At 56.2% G+C, this 6,539-nt stretch overlaps 1 pseudogene; it reads left to right on the top strand.

Moving 5' to 3' along the window:
• LOC131270189 (large subunit ribosomal RNA) overlaps positions 1–6,229 on the top strand; it is an 11,037-nt pseudogene extending 4,808 nt beyond the window's left edge.
• The last annotated feature ends 310 nt before the right edge of the window (positions 6,230–6,539 follow it).

Genomic DNA, 6,539 nt, shown 5'->3' with positions numbered 1-6,539 from the left:
GCGAGCGTCCTCCTTTACCAACAGCGCTATTGGGATGGTGCCCGCTATCACTGCGGCAGCGTCGTATGAGATTGTCCGGAATGCGAAGGATGCTCCGACCACAACCCTCTTCTGGACCCTTTCAAGCAGTCGTTGCTCCTCCCTGGTTTCAACACCCTCGTGCCACACCGGTGCGCCGTAGCGGAGGATGCTGTTGACGACCGAAACCAGGAGGCGACGCTTCTTGCACTTTGGCCCGCTGTGCCGTCGCATCAGCAGTGCAAGAGCTGTTGCTACTCGAGAAGCCTTTTGAGTGACCTGCTTGACGTGCTCTGACCACTTAAGATTGTGTTTAATGCGCACTCCTAGATATTTGATGTCGGTTGCCGAACGAAGAGGAACGCCGTTGATGTTAACTGGGATGTTCTTGTAATCCTTCTTCTTTTTCGACACCATCACAATATCCGTCTTAGCTGCGGCGAGCTCCAGCTGGTGTTCGCGCATCCAAGCCACAACCCTATTCACAGACTCCTCCGCCAAACTCGCGGCCAGTGCCGGCGTGGGTCCTGGTGCCAGGAGCACGAGGTCGTCAGCGAAGGCGACGAGCTCTACACCGGCGGGCATGTCGATGGACAGGACGGCGTCATACATGGTGTTCCACAGCGTCGGACCAAGTATGGAACCCTGTGGGACTCCCGCCGACAATTCCCGGGTGACCGGACCGTCCGACGTCTCATAAACCAGTAGCCGTCCCCGAAACCAGCTTTCCAGTATCCGCTGCAGACATGCCGGAACGTGCTTTTCTTGCAGTGCTTTGGCGATGGACCGCCAGCTCGCCGTGTTGAAAGCATTGCGTACATCCAATGACACCACCATCAGACACTTGTTAGCCCTCCGATCCGTCATTCGGTGGGCCATCGCACGCTGGCCGGCCTCCTTAACACGTTCAATCGCCTGAATTGTAGACCTGCCCTTTCTGAATCCATACTGTGACGGCGACAGGCGAGGGTGATCTGGGTCTTCCAGGTGTTCATTCAGGCGATCCAAGATCAGCCGCTCCAAGATCTTGCCTGATCCGTCGAGCATCCCAAGAGGCCGAAAGGATGACGGATCGCCCTGAGGTCTTCCGTGCTTGGGTAGCAAAGCAAGTCGTTGTCGCTTCCAGTCAGCGGGAAAGGTGCATTGATCGAAGCACTCCTGGAACACGCGGCGGAACGTCTCCGTGTGCTCGCGAACAGCGACCCTCAGTGCCGGATTGATGATGCCATCGGGTCCCGGGGCCTTAGTGGGCACCATCCGCGCCGCGATCGCCAAGAGCTCCTCATCCGACACTTCCCTCACTGGCTCCTGTGTTGTCTGCCCCCAATCGACCAGATCCGGTGCAGGCCACTCAAAAGTGCCATGATCCGGGAAGAGTTCCGACACGACGTGCTGTAGAATCGCAGGATCTCGCTCCGGGGGGACGCGGCTACCCTTAAGGCGTGACGTTACTACCTTGTAGGCAGTGCCGAAGACGTTGTCCTCAGCTTCCGCAATCATCTCATCAAAGCTACGGTCCTTGCTTGCCTTGATGGCACGGGCGAGTTCCTTCTTACAGCTCCTGTGCCGTTCTCTGGCCAACTCTCGCTGTGCACCGGTTCCGGCGGTCAAAATCGCATCCTCAGATGACTTGCACTGCTCCCTGAGAAGGCCGATTTCCTGCGTCCACCAGTACATTTCCGGTCTCACCAAAAACTGCGCTGGCGGTGCCCTCTGCATCACCTCATCGCAGGCTCTAGTAAGTCCAGCGGTGAGAGTCGCCGGTGATACAGCCGCTTCGGCAAACCCGGAAGCCTGGAGCGCGATCTGGAAGGCTTCGGGATGGAATTGACGCAACTTCCATCTCGGTCCAATCTGCTCGCGTTGTCGCTGCCGGTCGCGATGCTGGTGCTGTTGTTGCGGTTGCCTCTGCTGGTGTGGTGAAGCGCTGCTGACTGGTGTCGCGGATACGCTGAATCTCACGTATCTGTGGTCACTGTTGGTGAAAGTGTCGAGCACCCGCCAGTCGTTACCGGGTTCAATGGCCGGACTGGCGAAGGACACGTCGACCACACTTTCAGTAGCACTGCCGTTGCCGACGAACGTGGGCACACTGCCGCGGTTCAAGATCGCCAGGTCGAGCTGGTCGACGACCTCGGCGAGATCTTCACCACGCGGCTTCGTCCTCGCGCTGCCCCATCGCACGTGCCAGGCATTGAAGTCGCCCGCCAAAACTACGAGGGGGTGTGCTCTGGCCTCGATATCGATCTCGTCGAGCAGCCGCTGGTAGTCCTCGTCCGTCCATCCCGGTGTTGGTGGGGCGTAGCAAGAGATGAAGGTCACCCCCGCCACCTGGACCGACACCAGTCCTACCCTACTTGCCCAGACTCGCTGTATGGGCAAGGCTCCGGTCGTTATAACAGCTGCCTTCGCTGTCGAGTCCACCGCCCAGTTCCCGTTATTGGGTGGAACACGGTAGATCTCCGACGCCAGCACAATGTCGATCCTTTGCTCCCGTGCGGTCTGGAGCATGAGGTCTTGTGCTACCCTGCTGCGCGCCAAGTTGATCTGGAGGATCTTCAACCCAGCGTCACGCCCTCTAACAGTGGTGTTCGTAGCTAGCGGGAACATGACGGCTGGCTACTTCCGCTGCAAACCGGTGAACCTGTCTGATGTTGTCCGGAACACGTAAGGCACTTGGGGCCCGAGCTGCACTCCTTGGCCTTGTGCTGCTTCGAACCGCAACGGAAGCAGCACTTGGAGTAGTCAGGGCCGGTGCACTCGCGAGAGCGGTGCCCCTTGCCAAAGCAGCGGTAGCAGAGCTGCTCTCCTGCAGGGACCGATGCGAGCGCCTGCACGACGCAACTCGTGTTCCCAATGGTGACCCGGTGACCGTCGAGAAGCTGGCACTGCCCGCGCGGCAGCTTGATATGGGCTTTCTGCAGCCCGTCGTACCGCCGCCACAGCCGAACTGCCTCGCCCGGAACCGTCAGCCCCGCCTGTCGCTTAATCGCCGAAATCAAGTCATCGACAGTCGCCAGCATGTCGATTCCTGTGATCGCGGCCGTCTGCTTGTCGACAAGGAGGTGGGCCACTCCATCCTCCTTGATGGCTTCGCTGACATCGGCCAGCACACTCTCGCAGTCCGTGTTCGGCTTCAGCCACAGCGACAGCTTCCGCTCCCCTGTGCGGCAAACCCTCGCCACGAACTGATCCACATTGGTCTTGGAACGCACTGCCTTGTATGTGTCGAGGAAGGCCTTGCCCTCGTTGGCCTCGAGGACGATCACCGCAGGCCTCTCCACTTTAGCAGCGCTCTTTCCCGCTTTCTGTGGTGCTGCTCTCTTGTCTCCCTTGGCCACGACTTTAGCAAAGGATGCTGGTTGCGCATGCACCTTGGTTGCCACAGCCGCTGCTTTCTTTACCTTCGGTTTTGGCTTTTCTGGAGCCATGGCCTGGGACAAGACGGCCTCGACCGGGATCTCGGGGACATTAGGCGTGATGACTTCGTTCATGCCCGTCGGTTCGCCCTCTTTTTTCTTGCCGCGCCTTGCCCGGGTCCGCTTTTGTTTGGGAGTGTCGCCAGGTGGATGCTGGCTTTGCCCAACAGCACTGGAGTTGACGACATGTTGTTGTTGCTGCTGCGTAGCTACCGCCAACTCTCCCATCGAGTGGAGTCCACTTTGGAGCAGCATAAGCTCTCTTTCGCTGGCTGCCGCACGCTCACGAAGGCTAATGTTGTCTCGCTTCAGCTCCTGATTTTCGCGAGACAACAACTTCAGCTTTGCCTTCAGCTCCACGTCGCCATCCTTTGCCGTCGCCCGGCCCTTCTCCATCTCGCAAACCTTAGCGAGGAGAGTCTCGACGGTTGCCCGGAGCTCCCTCAACTCGCTGCTGAGGCTTGCGATTGTCAGCTCATGCTGCGGGGCTTCGGCCACCTGCTGGACGACGGTTGAGTTGAGCTCGTCCTCGTCGCTCTCCTCTGAAATCTCCATATCGCTGGCTAGCAGGGCCATCCGCTGCACCACCACCACCGGCCGAGTGGGCGTCGCAGTCGATGGCGCGACACTGCCTCCCTTTCGCTGCCGGGTCAACGGCAACGCAACCGATGATGTTGAAGATGTTGTTCCTACTTCGTCCCTGTCGTCCTTCGTCGATGGCGCGGTAGCGTCACAGGTGGACCGGAGCCTGACGGACCGACGCGTCGAAGGCTCCCCCGATGCCTGCTCCATTCCCCTACTGCAACCCTGAAAATCCCTGTAGTCAATGGGTTAGGTTGCGGAGAGCCAGGGTGGAGTGTCTGGGAAGGGAAGGTGGGAAGGGGAAGGGGAGTGGAGGAAGGCCAAGTACCGGTGCGAAATAGAAACTCCAACAAATAAAAGGCCAAACCAATCTTTTTCCCCTTTCCAAATCTGAGCTTCTATCTCAGTTCTTCTCTGCGATCAGGCACCGCCTGGTTGTCAAATCCGCTGACCGTCAGCCGATACACTCGCCATAAAACTCAGAGTGCCGCCTGGATGTGAAACCGGCGATCTCCACCAGCCGAGACACTTGATGAACTGAAGGCGCCGCCTGGTTGTGACGTTGAAAAGCTCAGCACCAGTGCCGCCGCCTGGTAACAGTGTTCGGAATCTCCGTGAGCCGAGACACCCGCCACGACCCGAAGCGCCGCCTGGTGGCAATGCTGGCAATCCGCTGGTACTGGTGGCGCCGCCTGGCGGCCAAGTTCGGAACCAAGTTTAGCCGAGACACACTGAAATATTTCACCGGGATGATCGAACCTCGAAATTTTTCAGCCGAGACACATGAAATATTTCACTCTTAGCCGAGACACCTTGAAAAGTTTCACTGAAACATTTCAACCGGATGGTTGGTCCATGAAATATTTCAGCCGGGACACTTGAAACATTTCACCCCCAGCCGGGACACCTATCCGGGACACACTGCCGCCAACGGTCAATTAAAATTACCGGCCAATTTGTATAACCGGCCAATTTGAATTACCGACCGATTTGAATTAACGGCCACTTCAAACCAACGGCCAACGACTCCACCAACGGTCAATTTGAACGACCCGAAAATCCGGCACCAACGGTCCTTTTTTGAAAAACTGGATCAGATGACACGGAGCCCGATTCGGCTTAGGTGAAATCGCTCGGATCTTCGAGTCCGAATCCGGCTGGAAAATGGACGATCGAATCTTCACCTGCCAAAATTTTTGCACCGCGTGCTTCCACTTTAATTACACTTATTTTGCGCTGAATTCGTCTTTTTCCATGCGGTTTTCTCTGACTTTCGTTTTAAAACACCGTCTGTCATCTAAAAAACCACATCCGGCCAGGATCCGGACACTTTTCTAACCGAAAAACACGTAGTCCCAAATGGGGCTACGCCCCGGGCCGCTCTCCATACAAAATGTAAACAAACACTTTTCTTTCTTATTTTTCGTTGAAATCGATGATTTCGGTGCGGTTTTCACTACTAATCTGTAGATTGGCACTAGTTTTAACGATTTAAACAAACTTTCGTGGGTTCTTTAAACTTTTTACGCGAAATTTTTGTGAAAAACACGGAGCGACGCTCAGCACGTGTTGACGCTACAGCGTTTTACAGGGATAACTGGCTTGTGGCCGCCAAGCGTTCATAGCGACGTGGCTTTTTGATCCTTCGATGTCGGCTCTTCCTATCATTGCGAAGCAAAATTCACAAAGCGTAGGATTGTTCACCCTTTCAAGGGAACGTGAGCTGGGTTTAGACCGTCGTGAGACAGGTTAGTTTTACCCTACTGGTGTGCAAGTACTATCTCAATGGAATTCCTGTGCAGTACGAGAGGAACCACAGGTACGGACCAATGGCTCAATACTAGTCCGAGCGGACTTTGGTATGACGCTACGTCCGTCGGATTATGCCTGAACGCCTCTAAGGTCGTAACCGAACCAGGCTGGTAGTATATGTATAGGAGTCGTTAGCTAGATGGCTAATAACATCACGAGACCGGATTGAGTCTTCTATAGACTCTTTCCATTTATTGGAAACCCTCAAACTGAGCCTATCGCGAGTGCGCTCGCCGAAGTACCTGAAGTGGGAAAAGGCGTTGTGCTTGCCGATCTTCCAAGAATAGTTTCGACTCCTAAGACCACCCGAAAACGACGGGTTTGCAGGCTGGGCGCTACGCATTGAAGAGAGATGTACATTTCGATCCTTTCAGGCGACCCATGCTTGGTGGTTGTGTGCGGTGTGCTCCCCCCGGGGGGCACATGCGGCATACCGTGTGTGGACTAGTTGGACCCACCCTTGCGGTGGACCGACCGGTCAGTGGTGTTTGCGGGTTAACACATGCGAGCGTTGCGGCCCAGAGGCCTTACCGCCTTTCACTGCGGGTTCGTCAAGAACTTGGAGATGGTCGCAACGCATCGGGTCCTCCCGGGGTACTTGGTGTTTGGATGCTGGCTTGGTGATTAAACACTTGATATTCCATCTTCGGATGAATTTCGGGTGTCACCTGTTGCCTAAGACCACTTGCATGTTTAGCTCGCCGTGGG

This window comes from Anopheles coustani (genome assembly GCF_943734705.1).
Source record: "Anopheles coustani chromosome X unlocalized genomic scaffold, idAnoCousDA_361_x.2 X_unloc_16, whole genome shotgun sequence".
Classification (NCBI taxonomy): Eukaryota; Metazoa; Arthropoda; class Insecta; order Diptera; family Culicidae; genus Anopheles; species Anopheles coustani.
Note: the sequence above shows the minus strand (reverse complement) of the source record. Positions and strands in the feature narration are given on the sequence as shown.